A 25,196-nucleotide genomic window follows, 5' to 3' on the forward strand; every position below is an offset into this window, starting at 1 on the left:
TTTACTTAGCCTATCCCCATCCCCAAACAAACATCTCCTCATCAGTAGGCTAAAAACCAGAATTCTGACCACCAAATCACTTTTCCATGGAAATCATGTTGGAGTGTCAGAACTAAACCCAAGCACATTAAAACTGGCTCCACTGTCACCTCTTCTCTTCCTTCCCACCCCCAATCTCTCTCATGAACACACACACACACACACACACACTTACACACTCACATACATACACATATGCTTGAGCTCTTGGTGGGACATTTTGGCATCCTCTGTCACCAGTTGAACAGAGGCAACAACATTGTTAAGATTTTGACTGTTTTTGTTTTATTTTTCCTGTGAAAAGTGAGATCTTGGGTACCTTTCACTACTGTAAAGAAACTACCTTCACTTGGATTTTAAGTACTTGTTACTCCCTGGGCTAAAAGAACTTTGGACTCACCATACTGGGGACTTCTCTTACCCTTCATTTTGTTCATACCAATAGTTTTGGCCTCTTTCTGTCACAGTCTCCTGGTCTTCACCCTCCCATCCCCACCCCATGCTTACTGTGAAATGTGTTCTCATTCATATAGATAAGTCCACAAAATTCTACCCATTTCTTTTTCCCTATGTATTCTAAAGAGCAGTGGTCTGTGTATGGCCTAGTATGTTGTCTTTACAATATGCTTACATAAATAATTTTTTTTCAAACCTTGGAAGTGAAAATTATTTGAACAGATTTCATTATTTTTGTATTAGACCCCAGGGCTTAGGGCATTATTAATATAAATAACCACAACTTGCTATCCCCACCCCTCCAAAAAATAAACTTTCTTATCCAAATGGTCTCCTTCCCACACCCCCACTCCGCCAACATTATTCCTTATTCTCTAATAATGAACATTTGTACAGGTTTTTCAGTGATTCAGAATGCTCTGCTGCCGATTTTTTCAGAAAGGACTGAAATACACTCCTCTCATCGTGTCCCCTTCATCCAGTCCATCCAACCCTGCCTGTGTTTCTGTGGATCCTCTATCTCTAGAACCAAGCTGTTGAGATGGACACATTGTCTATGAACCCCTGAGTAACTGTTGAGAGTTCTGTTGCAGACTTCAGGTCTTTCTGTTTAAAACACAAAATAAATGCTTTTATTAACAAACAAAAAGATAAAGAAACAGATAGTCATTTAGTGTGTATTGTCTCTTTACACAGATACTTTATATCATGTACTAACTGCACAGGACTAGAGGATGGATGTTCCCTCAGGAAAATTATACATTTGTTATTGGGAAAGTGAAAGTAGACAAATTTCTTTCTCAGTGTAACTAGTCAGATGTAGGATGGCAATATTACTGGCAAGTATAACTGAATAAAAATAAAACTAAGGATATAAGTCTGTGTGTGTGTGTGTGTGTGTGTGTGTGTGTGTGAACATAGCTGGTTCATCTTAAAACTAAAGGGAGAACGGTTACTAAATACTGACCAGATTAAAAATGCAAGAATGATTATCAAATTGGAAGAATATAACATATTTTAACTTTATGTAGCAGAGATGCACTATATTAGATCTGATCTCTTATCATCCCCAAAATACAAGAGTCATGAAAAGTAGAGATGAGGAGTGACTGTTGCAGGGGTATAAATACGTAGTGATTGTAACCAACACTTGCCATATCAATTAGGTATAATTTTATTTTAAGTGCTTGGCCAGTAGATAACATACTCAGAAAGACTAATACATTGAGTTTCAACCTCAGAACTCTTCTCATTTTATTTCTAAAGGAAAACTAATCTTAAACCAGACCTCTTATATCAATGACATTCAGTTCAACAAATGTTTATTAAACAGCAAACTAAGAACCTTAACAACATAGATCATCTACTCATGTTTACTGGGATGTTGAATATGGGAAAAATTAACTTAAAATGAGATGATGGCAATCTTTACAGTTGAGTTTAATCATTAGCACAATGAAGACTTGGATAAATTCATTTCATGACAGCAGTCAGTGCTAGAAGGAACCTCAGAGATTAGATGATTTCAAAGTTATGTTTTAGATCATAATTCTATTTTTAAAATGATCAATTGTTTACTTTTTATCTCTGCCATAGTACTTTAAGATTCTTAGGTTTTGATCAATTCAATAGATTTCTATTTGGTCATTTTGCCTTGAGTGTCTTTCTACCCATTCCAAAGTAACCTTAACTCTACTGTCAATTGATCTTCTTAAATGGCAGGCAATCCAGTTAACTCTCCTCACTCCCCATTACATTCAGGGTAAAATAAAAAATATTCTAGAATTAAAAAAAAAAAACCTAAAAACTTAACGTCCTGAAGACCTTCCTACCTCTTTGATGTTCCTCATACAAAATATTCCATCATCCTTCTCTGTTCCTTCCCACCGGCTGCCCTGTATTTCTGGATTTCTCTCCCTCAATGCATCTGTCTCCTGGGTCCCTGACTTCATTCAAGGTCTAACTAAAATGTCATTATCTGTATGAAACCTTTGAAGAGAGATCCCCCTTAATGCTGCTCCCTTCCAGCTATTATTATCTCCAATTTATTTTGAATATATCCTATTTATACATAAAACAGTATATGTAATACTTTGCATGTGGTTTGTTCCATGCTATTATGAGCTTCTTTGGAGTCAGCACAGCTTTTGGCTTTCTTTGTATCCCTTTCACTTAGCACAGTGTCTGGCATACTATAGGCATTTAATAAAGCCTTATTGACTACTAATTCTTAAAAGATATTTTTCATTGAATACAGAAAGGGAAAAAATGTTAATATGGGTGAATAGGGGTATAGAAGAATTATCAGTGAAGATTTTAGTCATTTAAGTATATATTAAATTATTTACTCAAGAAATATTTCTTGAATGTCTTCTGTGTACAAGGCACTGAACCAGTTATGTCGGGAAATAGAGATATGAATAAAACATAGTCCTTGCCATCAAGACAATGCAAGAGTAGGAGAATTGTTATTGGTTATTTTAAACACTTCCTAAAATTGTAGTTTGTAATGATGCTTCTTACCTAGGAAGAGTTTGGCTTGAAATTTTTAAGATACATCTGTCATTTGAACATGCACAGGAAAATAGAAACAGAGGCCATTTAAACCGTACCAAATATATCACTAAGAATAAGGTCTATATAAACAAGGACTATGTTAATATTTATAAAAACAGTGACAGGAGGGTGGAGGGCTGGCCTGGAGACCAGAATAAAGGTTGAAGAAACATCTCTGAAACAAATTAACAGCAGGATTCTGGGCAAGTAAATGAACCATTTCTTGCTTCAGGCAACACTAAGCCCTATAGTTAGGGAAAACAATTTGTATTTGTGGTGGAAATTTCCATAACTTGAGTGTCTCACACATTCAAATTATATGGGGGCAGGGTTTACATTTTTCTTTTTTTTTTCCACTTAAAAAGTGAAATAAAAGATCCTTGTTCTCCATTGTGCTTTTTAAGAAGTTCAAATTTATTTGGTACTAAATGCTGATATAGGAAACTTATAAGATAGTAAGAAAACTAAATTAGATAATTGGGGCGTAATGTTTGGAATATAAAGAAAAGTAAGGTATATTTGCAGTTAGGTAACATAGTGGATGGAGTGCCTGACCTGGAGTCAGCAAGACTCATTGATTTAAATATAGCCTTAGACATTAGCTATGTGATCCTGGACAAGTCACTTAACTGTGTTTGTTTCAGTTTCCTCATGTGTAAAATGAGCTGGGGAAGGAAATGTCAAATCGCCACACTATCTCTACCAAGAAAATCTTAAATGGGGTTGTGAATGGTTGGACATGACTGAAAAGCAACTGAGCAACAAGAAAGATTTAATTAAATACCTGAGAAATGCGTTGTGTTGAGTTAGTATATAGGACATATGATGAAAAAATCGAACAGTTCTAACAGGGAGAAATAATAAACAGAAGAGATATTCTATGATTAAATATTATATATTAACTTTTCGAAAGAAAATGTTTTTTGTTTCTTGTTTTTTTTTTACAAATAGGGAGGATAGAACATCATTATTACTCTTCGTTTAATATCTTAATATCAGTGCTCATTTTCTTTCAGGACCACACAGTCAGTTAGCCAAAGAAAATCTTTGTCTTTTCCTACTTTTTTTTTGAGTGTGCTTTTGTCGTGGTGGGTTTTTTTTGAGGGGGTAAGGGATATCTCCCATTATATTTACGTTATCTCCATTCTTTTCACCTATCTCATACTTTTATCTTATCAAATGTACCTGTTACTAATTTTCTGCATTTTTTCTTCACTCCCAAATCCCCACATTTTCCTAATTTCCGTACAAAAATTAATGGAGTGGAAAGCACATTGAATTCTGAAAGCTAGTTATGTATTTAGAATAGAAAAAGGTTCTATAGGACATTTAATCAAACCCCTTCAAGGTATTTACAGTTAAATTGATGTCTAGAGAAATTCATTAATTTGTGCAACGTCAGTTAAGGAGCAAAAGTCAAGGCTTGAATTTCAACTAAGATCATTTGATATCAATTTCAGTGTCCAGTGCATTACATCAGGAGTCAGCTGACCTTGATTCAAGTACTAGCTCTGACATATACTACCCAGGGCCATTCATTATTCCATATCCCACCTACAGTGTTATATTCTTCTTCTGGAAAATGGAGATAAAGATCGTTAGGCTGCCAATGTCAAGGAACATTGTGAACTTTTGTAAAATCATAATAAATGAGCTGTTACCCTTTCTGATGTTTTCTTTTTCCTGCTATTGGCCATGTAAATGAAAAGAAGGGATACAAACTGGGAGCCATGAAATCCAGAGAGCCCTATAATATTTCAACTCTCAGACATTAAAGGGCATTGTAAGTCTTGGCAGTGGGATCTCTATTTTGTCCATCAAATAATCAACTACTTTTGTTTACCCAATATTTCACTCTCTTCTTGCATGATTCTCCTTTGAAATAGTTGACTAGAGGACTGTTGCTAGATTCTTGAACTTTTGCTCTGCCTCCCATCCACCTCCAATCCACAATTGCTAGTGTTCCTGCTCTATTTCTTCTGCATAGTATCTGACACTTCAGCAATCCAGGCCTGGTTTTGTAGCCTGTCATGTCAAAAATTGGAGAAATGATTTTGACTGTGCTGATAGCCTTATATTCTTGAACCACATGACACTGCAGATTGACTTCTCACAGGATCAAATGTATTTTTTCTTTTGATCTCTGCAATACTAGAGTCAGAAACAAGTGGCAGGCCCAGAAATCTACCAAGGTGAGTAATAGCCCTGAAACTCTATGGACATACCTAGCACCAGTAAAGAGACCAACGGTGTCATTGTGACGTTCAAGCAAATACCAAGTGGACATTACTAAATGCTGAATTTGGATGCATTCCCATTGCCAGTACCCCAAAGTAAGGAAGAAATAAGCAACTTGAGATCAATCTATTTCATGAAAACAACTCTAGATGGACAAATTTGAATAGTATTTCAGAGTCCTTTGTATTGAAAGGGGTCATATAGGGATTTTAATTTCAGTCTTTTAGAAGTGAAGAAAGCCTCCAATCTGTTTACACTCTGACTGCTTAATTTGCAATTCAATTAGGATGAATAGCACTAGAGACAAATTACTGTGAATAGCATTTCTAGATTCATTTATGAAGATACCTACTAGATAATGGAAACTCAGTATTTAGAAGTGAGGGTGCTATGGAAACCTAGGTAATCTATGGAGAATTACAATCCTTTCTAATCAGGAAAATGTATGCAAGAGGTACTTCAAGCCAGTTTATTCATCATTCTTGAGCTGCTGACAAAATGCTTAAGGGTCTACTCTTCCAGAAGGGAAATAAGAAAAAAAAATCCTTTCTTTATCATGCACATATACAAGTATGCAAGTACAAACAAAATACTGTACCTAAGGTCCATTTTTTTAATGACACAATGCAAGTTTTTTACAAAGTCATGGATTAGCTACTACTGATAATCATCTCAGTACTTTACACATAAGCATAGTGCCATTTGGGAAATATGCATGCATCTTTGTTCTCAGAAAGACTTAATAGCCACCTAATTCAGTCTTGAATTATTGTAATTGACTAGAAGGACGAATTATAGTTCAATATTTCCAGAAAGTAGAGATTTTTCTTTTCTTTTTTCTTTCAGTTCTGTTCCTTTCTGAGGTCAATTCTTAACTTTAGACATTATAACACTTGCAAACTATAAACCATATATGAGCAACTCTGAATTCTAAAACATGACTTACTACTTTATGAAGCAAATAGCTTACCTTGTAAGAAATGTACTGGATATTATGTTGCTTCCATATGAAAATGGGATTATAATTCAGAAGTATATGAAATTACACTTGGAAATCCTTTGATACTTGTGGTTTACTTTTAACGTTGCAAATAAAATTTGACTTGGTCCTTTGGTGATGTTCCACCAGCTTCCCTGAAACAATATGTGTAAAATTCTGGTAAGCTATAATTTTATAAAGGCTTTAAAATGTTTTTTATTATTTATATATTTTAAATTAGATTATGAATCTCTGAGAAGTGAAATAATATCAGATTAGTATATTTTGCAGAGTTTTAATTTTCCAAATTGGAGTGGAAATTGGAAGAATTCCAACAGTTTTAAATGACTCTCCATCATCTCAGGCCAAAGTCTTGATCACCATTAAATGAAGTGCTTATAAAAATTTAAAGTGCTCTAGTAATTCTCAGCTACTATGTGCATTGATGCCCAGAATTGAGATTGCCTCCAAATTTTACTTTCAATAAATTTAAATTGCTTTGTGCAGTGCAGAATAATTTAAAATTATTAAAGTGCTTTAAATTCCATAATGGAGTGTCCATAAAATTTGAAGCTCTCCAATAATTTTGAATCATTATATACACTTCAGAGTAATTTAAACCCATCAGCTGCTCTGACTTTTTTTTTCCCCCAGGGCTTTAATTTGAAAGAGTGACAAGCACCAATCCAAAATGGCATTTGTAGGCATGTGAAAAATGTAACTCCCCTGAACTTCACTTTGCCTAAAAGCATTTGAAATATGACATAGAGAAACAGTATCCTTTTAACTTCATTTTTCAAAAGTAATTTTGGCTACTCTGAGTCTTTAAAAAAAATACAGAACAATTATGGAAATGGATTAATTTTGTGACTGTCATACTTTCAAATTGATCAATATTGTCTTTTCCCATTTTGTAGACCAGGTTACAGGGCTTTCAAATCTGAAAAAGGATGCATTAATAACATATGATAATCTTTCTTTTACAGTAAGGGCTCCTTATAATCCTTTCTATAGTAGATACAATTAAATTTAAAAATGTTAACAAAGAAAAAAATGATGTAGGGGAATAATTTCTCCTTCCCATGTAAGTATCCTGGAACCAGATATTCTACTTGACAATCCTGAAGTAGTAAGCTACTATGACTTCCCCCCATGACTAAAGTAGATTTGGCAATTAAAAGGACATTTTACATGAATAATAAGACACAATAGAGAGTGAAGAGAGTAAGAGGAGTGGAAGTGAATGCACCTATTATAGATGAATTTCCTCTATTCATTAGCAACAAGTGGTGGGAAAGATATGAGATGATAACTAGTGGGGATATATGGAACTTTTTTTTTTTTGGTTGATCAAGGCATGGTAATATTTACCAGCAGTAAGGAAACAGACAATAGACAATAAGATGAATTAGAATGGGGGTGACAGAAATTGAAATACAATGGAGAAGACAGATAGGGAAGGAATCATGTGTGCATGTAGAGGGACTTGCCTTGGCATGGAGGAGAACTACCTTATTATGCAAGATGGATGAAGGAGAAGAAAGTGACAGAAGGCATCTGGATGATAAGAGATGAAGAAGAGGGTAGAAGAGAAGACTTCTGTCAAAAATCCTTGGTTTTTCCAGTGAGCTATGAGTCAGAGTTCTCAGCTAACAGGATTATGAAGAGACATGAAAATTTCTGGAAAAAAAATAAAGATGTTTTACAGAGTAGAATAGTGAATCAACTAAGGAGACTTAAGATTTCCTTGCTGTAATGAGGGTCCAACTGAGATTATTCGATATAAATGTTAGTGTACACAGCATTTTATTGATTTTCCTTAGCTTACTTCAGAAGTAAAAGGACAGGAGTAAAAATAACAAGTATTATAAGCAATCCTAAGCAGATGCTTGGCAGTGCAAAAATAATGATAGAATAAGGGGACAAGGGATTCAGGAGAAAAGAGTAGAGGTGAAGTGGTTCACTAAGGAAGGAGTCAATATGGTGGAAAGGATCTAGTGTAGCCAGGTTAGGAATGATGTACTTGGGAATAACTGAGGAATGAAGATGTGGGACAGCTTATTGAGCCAAAGGAACATATTTTGTGATTGTAAAGCAGAAGGAGAGGTAGAATGACAACAGATTGTGATCACATAAGAAAATTTCAGAGATCATGAAAAGGAAAGTGGAAAATTTGGGTGATAGCAAGATGAAGAGTACGAACATCTGTGTCTCCCTGAGATCAGGTGGAAGAGTAGGTCATGGAAAATGAGTAATTTGAGTTAGGTAATTAGAATTTTAAGGGAATATAATATATATGTATATGTATGTATATATATGTATATATATATATGTATATGTATGTATACATATATATGTATATACAAATGCTTATATGTACATATCTATATATACCCATAAATGTATACATACATATATGCATATGTATGCATATATTGAAGTTCCCTAGGGTGAGGGCATGTCTTGAGGAGGAAAGACTGTGAACTTGTTGAGAAAGAGATTGTCCAGGAGGTCAATAGGTAACAAGTACTAGAATCTTAATTGGGTGGTAAATATGGATTGAATGAAATTGAAAGGAAAGTGCTTACTGAGTGTAGAACAAGAGCCTGGAAGGAAAAATTCAACATTCACTCCTCCCAAGTTTGGCCAGTGAGTTATGATGTATCCAGAAAAGTATAACCACTTATGGAAAGGGATTGGGGGACTGTGTCATTGAAAGGGGAGTGGCTTTCAGTGAATGCAAGAATACAGAAGGGATAGAAAAAAGAAAGTCTGTAAGATGTAAGAAAGTTTGTAAACTATGGAATAGACATTTCAAAGTGCACACTGGAAGATACAGAGAGCTTTAGAGAGTAACATTGTTGGGGTTGGGTTGATAGAGATGACAATAAGGAAGTAGGCAGTGGAGGACAGTCAATAGAATTTTGATAGTGATGGTGCGGTGTTTAGAATTAATGAGATGTAGAGAATATAAAAGTGTGGGGAGTATGATAGTCTTTAAAGAATGAATTCAAACAGATCGTCAATATCCTGACAGTTCAGGGCTCAGGATAAAGATCTCCCCTGACTTTAGACAGAAGCTATAAAGCTAGAAGTCTATGGTGGAAGAGTGTCTTTTTCCTGTGAAATAAAATTAAATTTCCATTAATCCAATATTATTAGTCCACTATTTTCTTGTTTGAAAAACTGGAGGGGTTAGGGGTAGCTAAGTAACACAATGAATAGAATACTCTTCCTGGAGTCAGGAGGACCTGAATTCAAATCTGCCTTCAGACACCTACTAGTTGTGTGACTCTGGGCAAGTCATTTAACCCTGATTGCCTCAAAGAAAGCAAAGGTGAAAATAAGAAAAATAAAAACTAAGAATGCCTTTAGATTCACAGAACTTTAGAATTTTAAAAATGGAGGAAATTTAAATGGCAGGTAGCAATATGTTTTATGCTAGGCCTGTAATGCCATTAGCATAAGGTTAGTGAGGACCCTCTGCCCCGAAGAGGTTAAGTAACTTGCTCAGGGTCACATAACCAAAAAATGTGATTACCTTCTTCACCCAGATCTTCCTAACTTAGAATCCAGATCTTCATTCACTACTTGCTGTTGTCTATTTTTCTCTGTCTCCTCTCTGGTGAAGACTTCTTCAGCAACCATCCATTTTTAATCTCAAAAGAGAATGGTTTCTCAGAAATTGTGAAAGTAAACCTGACTTTTGAGGAGGAAGTCTCTCTAAAAATGAAATAATGATTTTGGGAATCCATAAGAAGTTGCAATTTTATGTTGATTAAAGAGAAAGATACAGTTGCTTTGAAATGTTTTAAGTTACAAATCCAACATGGGTAGTCTCTCTGGTCTACCTTTCATTCAAAATCAGCTGATCCTTGACAGTTGTTCTCTTGGACTTAAAATTTTGAAATCATATACTGGTACTAAGGAATAAAAGTTTAGAAAAGGCTCATTTTAAGTGCAAAATAGGGAAGAAGTTTCTAATTAATACTCATCTTTAATAAAATAGGCTACTTAGGGGAAATAATAAATTACTTTTTATGGGTAATATTCAAAGAAATGTTAAATTATTATATGTTAGCATTACTAAAGAAGATATTGCTTGTTACTGATGAAGTTTCTCTAAGTGACATACTATATGCCATATAGAATAATTAAAATTCTAAAGCTCTAAAAACCTAAAGATTATCCTACATGTTTAAAATCAAGAAAAAAGGAGGACAATGGTAGTGTCTTTCATGATTACATGAAAATTATTAAGATATGTCTGAGAATGTGACCTCAGACTAGAAATTTTAAGTTAAAATTGTGAGTGGTACATATAAATGATATATTTTACAGATAATTAAAGATTGAAATAAAAGATTTAAGATAACTTAGACAAGGGAATGTCTAGATAATTAGTGGAGATTATCAGTTCTAGAGAAGAAATAATAAATGTTAAGAATCTTTTAAGAAAGAAATGAAATTAGGCAAAGTATTCAGGTTAAGAAGACAATAACAGGATTGTTTTTTATTCATAAATTCTGCATTAAAATTGGTGGATTTCTGGTTACAAAGGTAGCTTAGAGGTTGTACTCTCCAATGCTTGATTTTATGTACAATCTAACTGAGAATCAGAATTAAGTGAGAATCAGTCTTAGCACAGTTCCTTTAACCACCTAGTCAGCTACCTTTTTCCAAACAAACCTTGGTTTCCTTCAAGTCCAGTTTAAGTTTGCAACTATCCATGATCAGCTGTATATGAATATCATAAAGAAAGACTAGTCTCCTCATAAAAAAACAATGTCAGTATTGTTGTGACTGGTGCAGATGAAATGAATTTAAAGATCTGCTTATTGAAATTGTCCTTGTTTCCATAAAAGTTAAAGTAAATGGAGAGATGACGGATTTTGAGCTTGTCAACCTTTATCAAAGGACCTCAAACACTGTCTCTTGGATTATATTATAGTTTAAAATATTATAGTGTACACTCTAAGCCAGTTAGTGCCACAACTCGAAACCAGAAAAACTAGAAAAAGAAATTAAAATGTAGGTCTTCATCATTTGTTCTACTGCAATGTGAATATAATAAATGAATGGCCTGAGAACTTGTTCATTATGCTTTTTCAAACCAATGGGTATTTGATATCTGTGACCTAGAAAATAAATGACCCCCCCTTGCCATCTCACCAAAAATATGAAACATCTTATTGTATATGGCAAGATGGAAATTGGATCCCACTTATTTCCACTAACTAGTAGGGGAGGGACATGAGGAAGTCTTTGGGAAACATGAAGATTTTAATGTGCCATAATGGAGTAGGGCAAATATTGCAGGAATCTGTCTGATGAATCTGTTTTCTACCAGTAAGTTAAGCAGCTAAGAAACAACACAGAGTTATGCATTAACAGCTGAATGAAAATTGTTATTGTTCATCGTTCATTTTTTAAATGGACAAATGACATCACAGGGCAATTTCTTGACTTGGAAGTGAATTACATTTGAGTGAAGCAGTTAGTCATCAGCATCATTCTCTCTTCTATTGTCATTGCAATTCCGTAACAAGACAAAAATCAAGAGGACTAACAATTACTTGGGTTACAGTGGATGACCTTGGCATTCTTGATATGTGACCAAGTTCTAAGCACCTCACAGAGTATACTTCTACCACCTTTATGGCCCTTGGAACAAATTGTTTTCATCAATCCTTTTCATTCGGTGAAGTCTTCATGTTCTTGGAGTAGACAGTCCCTCAACTCCCCAGTGGGTTTGAGACTTGTCAGGTCCTCTCAACCTGATTTAACCTTAGTTAAAACTATTTATCAGGGTGTGGCTGATACACATGCTGCAGCTTCTCAGAAGTACAGGTTAGAATTAAATGGCAGGTGAAGACTAAAGTTGAATGAGCAGCCCTGAAAAGGGCTCAGCAAGCTTTCATTCCTCCCTTAATATTTTTTGCTTATGAGGTGATCAGCCTGAAAGGATACACAACCTGTGCTATTAGTTTAGCAGGTAAGAACTATGAGGAAGCACATTTAGAGAGTGAAAGCATTTTACAATCATGATTCAGGGGCTCTGTGAATTACATACCATTCCTCATAAGAGGTAAACTAAGTGATTTTCCTCAGTGATCTCAGGACAGAGTTCTATTTCTAAATGTTAAGAAGGTAAATCTTATTCCTGAGAAGTAAGCCTGTCTGAAGGAGAACAAAAGCATACTTTGGAAAGTCCAGAAGAAGTTGTGATTTTTAAGCCTTTTCACATCCCATTACTTTCTTGTCTAGACAGTATGACAATATTTAAGGATAAGTGTATGTTGCCCTTTGCAAGGCAATCAAAACCTTTATATGATTTGTGATTGAGCACCATATTTAAAGCTGATGTCTGTGGACTTATGGTAGTCTCCTGAGGTTAGAAATGGGATATGAAAAGATGGCTTCTGTGGCTTGCCTACTAATTTTGAATACTACTTTTGGATTTTAGTCTGGATAGGTTAAGAAGAGAGTGAGATATATACTGAACTTCTGCAGTAGCACTGACTTTCTCAAAGAATCACAATAACCCTTCCATTCAGAAGATTATATGTACTCATTGATTTTATTGGAAAATTTACACTTACTTGACCATTAACCACCTTACATTTACTTTTTGTTGATTAATTTCATTTAAAATTGCATTAGGATAGCAGCATATTTCTAAATTAAGTAAATACATTTTGACATACACTAATGCAAGCAGCTTTTAAGTTTGAAGCCAACTAACAAGTCAGATATTTTTTTAACATAAGAAGAAAAGAAATGGCTTGCTCTAGGTAGCAAAGGTAATAAGTTGCATTGTTTCTTGGATCCATTTCTGACTCCACATCTAGCACTAACAATTCCAGTATTCCACACAGAGCCAAAATAACATTTAATCTTTGTTATTGGAATGGAGTGAACTATAGTCACTCAATTTAAAAGTAAAAAGGGGGAGGAGCCAAGAGGGAGGAGTAGAAGGATTCATATACGCTAGCTCCAAACCCACAGCCCATAAAATATCTGTAAAAAAGAACTCCCAAAAATTTTTGGAGCAGCAGAAGCCACAGAACAACAGAACATAGGAGATTTCTGTTTCAGAGAGCCCTGAAAAACTGATGAAAGGTACTTTGGGCCCCGGACCCGGAGCTGAGCCCAGCCCTGCCTTGGCTGGGCAGCACCGAGAGGAACAGATCTGGGCAGCCTTCAGGGACAGAATCTCCAGCAGCCAGTCAAGTCCCTCCACCCACAGGTGACAAGGGTCAGTGAGACAGTCTTTTTGGGTGGCTGACAGGGGAGTGGGGTGTCCCTGTGGCTCAGGCCCTTTTGGGAGGCAGCAGCAGGGGCGGCAGTGGTGGACAAGGGCTCCCAAAACAGGTAGGAGCTTGGATCCATTGTTGAAGGTCTCCACATAAACTCCCTGAGGGAACTGAGCTCCATAAGGCAGCCCTTCCCCCACCCAAGAACCAAAACTAATCTCACACTGAATAGCAGCCCCACCTCTGCCCAAAGCCTGGAGGCTGGGAAGCAGCATTTGAATCTCAGACCCCAAGCACTGGCTGGGCGGATCTGCAGGTGAAGTGGTTGTGAAGAGGACATTCAGAAGTCGTCACTGACTGGGAAAATGCCCAGAAAAGGGAAAAAAAAATAAGACTTTAGAAGGCTACTTTCTTGGTGAACAGATAATTCCTCCCTTCCTTTCTGATGAGGAAGAACAATGCTTACCATCAGGGAAAGACATAGAAGTCAAGGCTTCTGTATCCCACACATTCAACATAAATATACCATGGGTTCAGGCCATGGAAGACCTCAAAAAGGATTTTGAAAATCAAGTTAGAGAGGTGGAGGAAAAACTGGGAAGAGAAATGAGAGAGATGAAAGTAAAGGATGAAAACAGGTCAACACATTGCTAAAGGATATGCAAAAAATGCTGAAGAAAATAACACCTTGAAAAATAGGCTAACTCCATTGGCAAAAGAGGTTCAAAAAGCCAATGAGGAGAAGAATGCTTTCAAAAGCAGAATTAGCCAAATGGAAAAGGAGATTCAAAAGCTCACTGAAGAAAATAGTTCTTTCAAAATTAGAATGGAACAGATGGAGGCTAATGACTTTATGAGAAACCAAGAAATCACAAAACAAAACCAAAGAATGAGAAAATGGAAGATAATGTAAAATATCTCATTGGAAAAACAACTGACATGGAAAATAGATCCAGGAGAGACAATTTAAAAATTATGGGACTCCCTGAAAGCCATGATCAAAAAAAGAGCCTAGACATCATCTTTCATGAAATTATCAAGGAAAACTGCCCTGAGATTCTAGAACCAGAAGGCAAAATAATTATTGAAAGAATCCACAGATCCCCTCCTGAAAGAGATCCAAGAAGAGAAACTCCTAGGAACATTGTGGCCAAATTCCAGAGTTCCCTGGTCAAGGAGATAATATTGCAAGCAGTTAGAAAGAAACAATTCAAGTATTGCAGAAATACAGTCAAGATAACACAAGATCTAGCAGCTTCTTCATTAAGGGATCGAAGGGCATGCAATATGATATTCCAGAAGTCAAAGGAACTAGCACTAAAACCAAGAATCACCTACCCAGCAAAACTGACTATAATACTTCGGAGGAAAAAATGGTTTTTCAATGAAATAGAGGACGTTCAAGCATTCTTGATGAAAAGACAAGGGCTAAAAAGAAAATCTGACTTTCAAATGCAAGAATGAAGAGAAGCATGAAAAGATAAACAGCAAAGAGAAGTCATAAGGAAATTACTAAAGTTGAACTGTTTACATTCCTACATGGAAAGACGATATTTGCAACTCTTGAAACTTTTCAGTATCTGGATAGTGGATGGGATTACACACACACACACACGCAGAGACAGAGAGCACAGAGTGAATTGAATAGGATGGGATCATATCGTAAAAAAATGAAGTTAAGCGGTGAGAGAGAAATATATTGGGAGGAGTAAGAGAGAAATGGGGTGGGGTAAATTATCTCTCATAAAAGAGGCAAGCAAAAGACTTTTTGGTGGAGGGAAAAAGAGGGGAGATGAGAGAAAAACATGAAGTTTACTCTCATCACATTCCACTAAAGGAAGGAATAAAATGCACACTCATTTTGGTATGAAAACTTATCTTACAATACAGGAAAGTGGGGGATAAGGGGATAAGCAGGCTGGGGGGGATGATGGAAGGGAGGGCAATGGGAGGAGGGAGCAATTTGAGATCAACACTCAGGGGGAGGGAGAGGATCAAAAGAGAGAATAGAAGCAATGGGGGGCAGGATAGGATGAAGGGAAATATAGTTAAGTCTTATACAATACGACTATTATGGAAGTCATTTGCAAAACTACACAGATATGGCCTTTATTGAATTGCTTGCCTTCCAAAGGGAAGGGCTGGGGAGGGAGGGATGAAGAGAAGTTGGCACTCAAAGTTTTAAGAACAACTGTTGAGTACTGTTCTTGCTACTAGGAAATAAGAAATACAGGTAAAGGGGTATAGAAAATTATTTGGCCCTACAGGACAAAAGAGAAGGAGACAAGGGCAGACAGGGATGATAGAAGAGAGGGCATATTGGTGATAGGGGCAATTAGAATGCTAGGTTTTTGGGGGTGGGGGAGAGGACAAATGGGGACAAAATTTGGAACCCAAAATTTTGTGAAAATGAATGTTAAAAGTTAAATAAATTAATTAAAAAAATTAAAAATACAAGAAAATAAAAGTAAAAAGGGAGCATACAGATAACCTAGTCCAAGCCTTACTTGAACAAATATCTATTCTATAACATCTTCCTTATGACCATCCAGCTTCCACCTGAATAGCTTCAGTAACAGAATCTATGTCCTGAGGGAGGCCATTCCACTTGTGGGAATTTATACATGTTAAGAAGCAGTTCTGAATAGCATGTCAAAATTTGGGTCTGCAACAACATCTCATGGTTCCTACTTTTTCCATCTGAAGCTAACTAAACAATCCCGTTTCTAAATGACAGTATTTCTATTTATTCAAAAACAAATCATATATGTGTGTGTGTGTGTGCATATATATATATACACACACATATATATATATACATGTATGTGTGTATATATACACACACATATATATATACATATATACACAAATATATAACAATCTTTGTTATATATGTGTGTGTATGTGTGTATGTGTGTGTAGTGATATAGAACAATGTTTATTGTTACCCTAAACTGGACTTGCTTCAATGTCTTACTGCTTTTCCCATAAAAGTAGCCTCTTATCTGAACATATGGTCTGTTTGTTTATTGAGCAAAGCAGAGTATAGCAACACTAACATTTTCTATATTTTAGAAAATATTCCATTATTATTCCTACATAATACCATATTCACTACTTTTCAATGTGACATTGTTGACATAAATCAGACTGAAATTCCTCAAACACAGATGTTCAAAACCCCAAACTCCTAGCCATTTTTTCTCATCTTGTACTCATAATAATATTGTGTACTGTCCATTGTGCCCCATTCCTTGGGTAAAGAAGACTGGGTCTGCGTAAATTCAATAGTTTTACTCGTTTTTCTCTCCTTATTTTCTGAAACCACTGCAATTTTCTTCTGCTCAAATCATTAAGTGAAATTATTTTCTTTAAAGTTAACCTAGCTAATGACCTCTTAAAATTTCTGCAGACTAAGTGACTTACCACATTTATCTACACTAGATTTCCTCTTGTTACGTTCTAAAATTTCATTTAATATGGTTTTATTATAATATTGTTTAAATAACTTCTCAGTTTCTAGAGCTTCTAAGGAAATGTTCATCAACTCCAAGTTAAAAAAGCCAGGAAATATTCAACAGCACAAGACAACAAATAATTACAATACCTAACAGCACTCTTGGTTTTGACCACTGAATTACATATTCTTTTATTTTTTTCTGGCATATAAGTCAGGGCAGCAACCATTTAATAACCACCTATTAAATGCAAGGCAATTATAAGAGTTATGGATACAAAGAAAGGCAAAAATACCCATTTTTTAAGTGGGTGAGACTAATAGTAATTCTTATACTCTACAAAATATACAACTAACACTAGAGGTAACATTGTATACTGCATAGAGCATTGGGTTTGGAATCAAGAAGGGTTTTGATGAACTTTTCACATAAATAAAGTCATATCTGAGTAAGTGGAAAAACACCAGTTTCCTGTGGGTAGGCCAAACCAATATAATAAAAATGACAGTTCTACCTAAATTAATTTACTTGTTCAGTGCCATACTAATCAAACTACCAGAAAAATTATTTCCAGAACAAGAAAAAATGATATCAAAATTCATCTGGAAGAACAAAACGTCAAGAATATTGAGAGAACTAGTGAAAAGAAATGCTAAGGAAGGAATCCTAGCACTACCACATCTGAAATTGCATTATAAAGCAGCAATCATCAAAACCACTTGGTACTGGCAAAGAAATAGAGGAGTAGAACAGTGGAAATAATTAGGTACTCAAAACACGGTAGTCAATGTATATAGCAATCTACTGTTCGATAAACCCAAGGATCCCAACTTCTGGGATAAGAACTGTCTGTTAGACAAAAATTGCTGGGACAACCAGATAACAGTGTGGTGGAAATTGGACATAGACCAATTTTTGACACCATATACAAGAATAAAGTCCAAATCAATATATGATCTAAGTATAAAGACTGATACTATAAACAAATTACTGGAAAAAGGAATAGTGAATTTTTCAGATATATGGAAAGTGGATAAATTTATGACCAAACAAGAGATAGAGAACACTATGAAGTGCAAAATGGATAATTTTGATTACATTAAATTGAAAAAAATTTCCAATAACAAACCCAATGGAACCAAGATTAAGAGAGAAGCAGAAAACTGTAAAATAATTTTTACACCTAGTGTCTGTAATAAAGGTCTAATTTCTAAAATATATCAAGAAGAGAATCAAATGTAAAAGAATAGAAATCATTCCCCAATTGATAAACTGTCAAAGAATGCAAACAGGCAGTTTTCAGAGGAAAAAATTAAATTATCTATTGTCATATGAAAAAATGATCTAAATCCCTATTGATTAGAGAGATGCAAAGCAAAACAATTCTGACATACCACACCGCACCTATTAGATTGACTAACATGACAAAACAGTAATATGATAAATGTTGGAGAAGATGTGGGAGATTCAGAACACTAATCCATTGTTGGTGGAGCTATGAACTAATTCAATAATTCTGTAGAACAATCTGGACCTATGCCCAAAGGACTACAAAAACATGCATACCCTTTGACCTAGCAATACTGCTTCTAGTTTTGTATCTCAAAGAAATTATAAATGTGGGAAAGGATTCCATGTGTACAAAAATATTTATAGGAGCTCTCTTTGTGGTGACCAAGAACTGAAAATCAAGGGAATGACCATCAATTGAAGAATGGCTGAACAAGTTGTGGCATATGAATGTAATGGAATACTATTGTGGTATAAGAAATGATGAAGAGTAAATTCAGAGGGGCCTGGAAGTATTTGGATAAACTGACTCTGAGTAAAAGGAGCAGAACCAGGAGATCATTGTGCACAGTAGCAACCACAGTGTGCATGGAATTTTTCTGGTAGACTTAACCCTTCAAAGCAATTTAAGGAAATAAAACATTCCCAAAGGACTCTTGAGGCAAAATGTCATTCACATCCAGAGAAAGAACTATGGAATTGGAAGAAAGAAGGAATCACAATATTTTGTCTTGTGTTATTATTTTTATTTGGATTTTTCTCATTATTTCTCCTCTTCATTTTAATTCTTCTGTGCAACATGACTAATGCGAAAATGTTTTTTAATAAGAAATATATGTGTAGGACCCATATAAGTTTACATGCTGTCTCAAAGAGGAATTGGGGAGAGAAGGGGAGAAAATCTAAGACTTATGATTGTAGCAAACTGAAAACAAATTAATTTGTAATAATAATAATAAAGAGTTGTCTTGAAATTCAGCTTCTGCTACTTGTTAGCTTTGCAAGTCTAGGAAGATGTTAGCTTTTGTATGACTCAAATGACTCCACTGAATTTATCTACTCAATCACAGAAAGGTTAGGATCTTCATTGGTCAGGAGTTCTTAATACTGATGAAATCACATTTTTTTATATTCATGTATTAGAATGCCCTGAATTGATGGACCATTCTAAGTAACCCCAAAGAAGTTACAGACATAGACAAAAATTATTTCAAAATATTGTATGGAATACATGCCAGTCTAACTTTTGAATCTTTGTAAAGATAAAAAAAATGCAGAAAGACTAATGAATCTAATGTTTTATACTGTAGTTCATATCATTGGGTTGTAGTCCTTAAAGTAGGAGACAACACATTTCATGGGGGATTGCTGTCATAGAAATGTGGGTTTCATCAACTGAGAGATGTATATTGAATGAAGGAAACCTACATGGGCCTTCACAAATCCATGACAAAAATACTTTATATTTATTGACTGGGCATGACTAAAATGTAATAAATTTGTTGCTTCTTTGTTCTTAACCTATATGTGTTCTGCTATAACAAATACACAAAATATATCCTTTAAAAATTGAATTATGTCTTGTGGGCAGTAATCACATTTCTCACCCCAAGAGAATCAAAAAGTATTAGAGATTCTGATTTTGTGATGAGGAACTAGAATTAATGTAATAGTATTCATGTAACAAACCAGAAAAAAAAAAAGAAAACCTCTTTGAATTGAGCCCCAATGAAGAAAAATAATTAAGTCCAAATTTTTCCCTTTTTGGTTTATTTTTTCTGTTTTGTTTTGTCTTGGTTTTTGTCAGGTACATACCTTGAAAATCAGAAAGTCTATCCTCAAGATCACCAACTATTCTAGGTGGTAACAAATTTGATAGGCTTTGAGGGAAGATTGGACTCACAGTGAATTTTTTTTTTATCATTTCTCAATTACTTTAATTATAATCTCAGACTGATAAAAGTGAAATAAAATTTTGATCAACACTTTAACTATCATTAACTATCAAAAGGCAAGTCATAAAGGGATTACATTCCCCATCCTTGTATACAAGAACTATATCAATGAATCCATTGCTCTTGTAAGCATTGATTTTGATCCTAATTAAGGATGCAATATACCATGGATCTTTTTCCTATTATTCTTAAAATTTCTTTATTTTCAAATTAAAACAGCTCTGAGATACCACATCATACCTATCTGATTGGCTAACATGACAAAATAGGAAGATGATAAATGTTGGAGAAGATGTGGGAGTGTTAGAACACTAATTCATTGTTGGTGGAGCTGTGAGCTGATCTAACCATTCTGGAGAGCCATTAGAACTATACCCAAAAGGCTACAAAAATGTATATTACCCTTTGATCCAGCAATAGCGCTTCTAGGACTGCATCCCCAAGAGATCATAAAAATGGGAAAGGGTAACACATGCACAAACATATTTATAGAGACTCTCTTTTTGGTGGCCAAAAACTGGAAACCAAGGGGATGCCCATCAATTGAGGAATGGCTGAATAAATTGTGGTATATGAATATAACGGCATACCATTGTGTTATAAGAAATGATGAACCAGATGACTTTAGAGAGGCCTGGAAACACTTATATGTACTGACGTTGAGTGAAAGCAGCAGAAGCAAGAGAACTTTGTATACAACAGCAACCATGGTGTGAGAGGAAGTTTTCTGGTAGATTTGGTACTTCATTGCAATGCAAGGACTTAAAAAATCCCCAATGGTCTCTTAAGGCAAAATGCCTTCTGCATCCAGGGAAAGAATAGTGGAATTTGATTGCAGAATGAAGATCATTTTCTTTTGTATTATGTTTTGGTTTGTTTTACGATTTCTCCCATTCATTTTAATTCTTCTATGCACCATGACTAAGGTGAAAATATATTTAATAGGTATGTATAAAACCTATATAAAATTGTATGCCATCTCAGGGATGCAGTGGGGAGGTAGGGGGAAGGGATGTGAGGAAGGGGAAAATTTCAGATATATGGAAGTGACTGTAGAACACTGAAAACAAATAAAATGATAATAATAAAAAAAAACTTCTTATAGTTATGGTCAACAATAACCACCTAAAGTGACTGTTTGAAAGTTCAGGTACAAACATGTTAACTTGAACGGGATTTATCGGGGCCGTTCACCCCGAGCCAACAGGTTTACCTGACCAGCAGGGCCTGTTGACCCTGAAGGAGCTTGCTGTGAGTAACGGATGAGGCGAGAGGCAAAGATGTAAGGCAACTCCATTTATTCCAACTAGCTCAGGCACTTATACAGTATCATGTACGCCTTAGTTACGTAAGCAGCACAAGCAAGATTAAACTAGTTTAAGCAAGTTTTGCTACTGCTTTCCAGCCACGTTTCAGGAAGCATCTGGTGGTGAACAGGGGTGGAAGCCTTCCTCCCAGCACCATCTTGTTCATGCCTTACCAATCTCCCCTCAGATTACCTGAGCCATGATTGGTGTACGCCGTCCAAGAGAGCTGAGGGTTGGCAATTCCCTTACATTAACCCTCTAATCAATAAGTTCACTTGACTCCCTCTCTCTTTCAGAATCAGATGAAAAATCTGTTTGACATTTAAACATTTAATATCATAATCTCACCCTCTCATACCTTTCCCACATTCTTATATGCTATTTCCCACCACATACTTTTCAATCCAGTGACACTGGCCTCTTAATTGTTATGCAAACCAGTTGCTCCATCTCTCATCCACAGCCATTTCTTCTGTCTCTTCCCATGCCTATAATGCTCTCCATCTTCATTTCTACCTACTTCCTTCCATTGCTTCTATTCTCATAATCCCATCTTATATAGGAAGTCTTTCTCCATCCTTCTCAGTCCTAGTGCTCTCTCTCTCTCTTCTCCCTGTATCTCTTTGTCTCTATCCCTCTGTCTGTCTCTGTCTCTCTTTCTCTCTCTCTGTTTCTGCCTCTCTGTATCTATCTCTTGTTTTTCTCTCTCCATCTCTGTCTCTCTGTCTCTTTCTGTCTCTGTCTCTCTCTTTCTGTTTTTCTCTCCAATTATTCTATGTGGAGTTTGCTTATACATTGTTCTTTTAGTTTTTATCCATAATCTCTCTGCCAGTTAATTTCTGCCTGTCCACTTGAAGCAAATTTGGTTAGGCCACAAGTATAAAAGAAGACAAAGTTCCTCCCCATATGCTGAAATCGTTTTATCTTAATAAACTGTAATCTTGGTGTAATAGTAATTTAAAATGGAACAATATTTCTTATTAATTCGTAGGCCTATATGATTTACTAAAAATTCCTGAAGCCTGGGTCACATGTGGTGGGAGAAGTTTGCTGAAGAGGCAGAACAGGAAGGAGCAGAACCAGAAAGAAGTGAATGAAGAGGATCAGATCAGAGGGGACACAGGCCAACTGACAAGAAAACTGACATATTGTGACAGTTGATAGTTGAGAAGGGCCTGGCTGGGGAAGGGAAACTTTGAGAATAGATTTGCCCTCTGCTATGATCATGTTTATTAACTTCCTGGTCACCATGATGGATTTTGGTTTCTGGTTCTGGGAGTTGGTTTTCTGAAGTTTAAATAAATGTTTTTCTTCTGCCTTCCATATGGATAGTCTTTTATATTTTGTGATTGAGAACTACACAGGCTTATTCACAGTCACCACCAGTGCTACGAATATTGCTTTGGTCATATATTTGGTGTAAGAAACAGCATCACAAAGTGAAAAATTTCTATTGGGAGGCAGAAATGATTTAGAGAAAGACAGTAATGTCCCAGGATGGGAGAATTCACCATTCTCCTAACTTGCAGGGGAGTGGACTAAAAGCACTGTACCCTGTGAAGACTGGGAAGTGAGGCTACAGGAAGGAGAACCTGGAGATTTAGAATGATATTTGCAAGGAATACCAATAAGACCAAGGAAGGAGCTGGCAGGGGTAAGTAGGAGAGGCTAGATTTTACTAACGACTTACCTTATTACGTGTAGAAACAGATGAGCTGCTTAAGGAAAAAAGTCAGATGGAAAAAGAGTACAAGAGCAATCTGGGGAGGTGGGGTCTTCAAGCATAAGGAAAGACTGTTCATTAAACTCAGAAGAAGCTGAAGGCTGACAAAAGAAATGTGCATCGGACCTTTGTGGAGACGTAGCCCAGTTGCCACAGTGACAAAGGAAATGAAATAATTTTAGAGGAAGAAGTTACTCAGTCAGAAGCACACCCAACAGTGAGGCAGAAACAAGAGAACAAGGAGGTAGGCCAGTGTTCAGGGAAATAACTGAGGATTTTCCTTAGCAGGAGGTCACAGAAATTTTGAGTAAATTCACCCAAAAGGTGGGAGAATTGTTAATATCTTTGATGGTGAGAATCAGTGAAGATGGAGCTGGGGAAATAACTATTGACCTTGTTGACTGTCTGAAATTTATAGGTGTTAGTCATAATCCTTTTGTACATCAAACTTTTAGAGATTACAATATACGAGGAGGTAACAATACAACTAATTTGTTAGCTTTGGGTGCAGAAGGCTGCAGTAGGCAGTATTGTACTGACTCTATATTCCCTAATGAGAGAGATCATGGTATTTACTTGGGGACTGTATGAGAAAGTTAAAGGAGGAGGTAATGAGGACCACCCATAATGATTAGAAATGCAGATGGATATAGGAATATAATAGTGAAGATGGCTCTTCCTACTTACCAGCACTTGATTTTGACTCTAATAATTGGGGAAATAGGGCACCCTCTTTTAGAGGTACTGGACAGGATTTCCCAGTTAGGTGACTTAGAAGACTGGGGAAAAGACAACATTGCTAGAGAGAGAAGAGTAAATAGCCAACGAATTCAAAATCAGAAAAAAATTGAATAGGAGAAATTTGTTTACTACTCCATTTAGATCAGGTGTAGATTTTAGAAGCATAGATGGTATTCCAACTAATGAACTATACAGAATGTGCTGAGAAAAGGGACTTGATGTTACACAGAATAGAGAAGTAAAAACTGTCCCTATAGATCCTGCTGAACCCTTGTATCCAAGTTTGTCACACCTATAGGGAGAATAAGAAGTTTGTCAACCCCCAGTTCAGATTAAGATTAGCAGCTCGAGGAATACATGTATTGACTGGAGTGATATATTATAATTATCAAGGAGAAATTAATGTAACATTCCAAAATTTAGGTGATAGACTCATACAGTTTTGTAAAAATGATAGAATGATAGTTCAAGTGATTACTATTTCTTGTGAAACAAGACCACGTATGAAAATTTATCCTCCTTCTGCAATAACTAACAGAGGAAATGAAGGATTGGGTTCTAGTGATAGAATGAAATAGAGAGCCAAAGTACAGGTGAAGTGGAAGCCAGACAAGATTCCAAAGGCTGCAGAAATTATAGCACACGGGAAAGAAAATATTGTAACTGTTGTTTATTAAGGAGAGGTTGATTACCAAATTGCACCCTTAACTCATATACTCACTGTGAATGAGCCTGTGATAGTGAGTTTTTGGACTCCAGAACAGTTGATCTTATACCTACCCTGCTTCTGGTTATTGTTTCCTTGGTTTGTTTCTTTGTTTCTTTTTTTGGCTCTTCATCTGTTAAACTTGTTTGTGAGACTTGTTTCTTATAGGCTTAGTACTCTCCACCTGCAGATGCCTGATCACTTAAGCCAGATGCCACCTCCTATCCATGATGGTGATGTGTCATCTCTGAACCTGAAGTTGACCAAACTCCATATGCCAGTTACAGAACTGATCTCTCAAATGGGACCTCTTGGGGCAGAGGCAGCTTTACATTTAGTCTCAGCAGAAAGTAATTATGGAAGAAGAAACCTTTGTCCCTTACCCCAAGATTTTGAACCCCATTTGTTGAGTGAGTATGATGGGGTGTTTGTAATACTAGATGCCCCACCAACCTATGTAATGAATATGAAAGATCTTGGGGACAATTGTAA

General features: G+C 35.9%; 1 long non-coding RNA gene across 1 annotated transcript; it reads right to left on the reverse strand.

Annotated features, from left to right (window-relative positions):
* Positions 1 to 305: 305 nt before the first annotated feature.
* On the reverse strand, positions 306 to 25,060 carry LOC140498566 (uncharacterized). Its single transcript, XR_011965132.1, has 4 exons — positions 24,779 to 25,060; positions 6,260 to 6,423; positions 3,836 to 3,895; positions 306 to 1,101 (listed from the first exon to the last, which is right to left on the reverse strand). It is a non-coding gene; the product is annotated as an uncharacterized lncRNA (long non-coding RNA).
* Positions 25,061 to 25,196: the final 136 nt, after the last annotated feature.

Source organism: Notamacropus eugenii, chromosome 4 (assembly GCF_028372415.1).
Source record: "Notamacropus eugenii isolate mMacEug1 chromosome 4, mMacEug1.pri_v2, whole genome shotgun sequence".
Taxonomy (NCBI): domain Eukaryota; kingdom Metazoa; phylum Chordata; class Mammalia; order Diprotodontia; family Macropodidae; genus Notamacropus; species Notamacropus eugenii.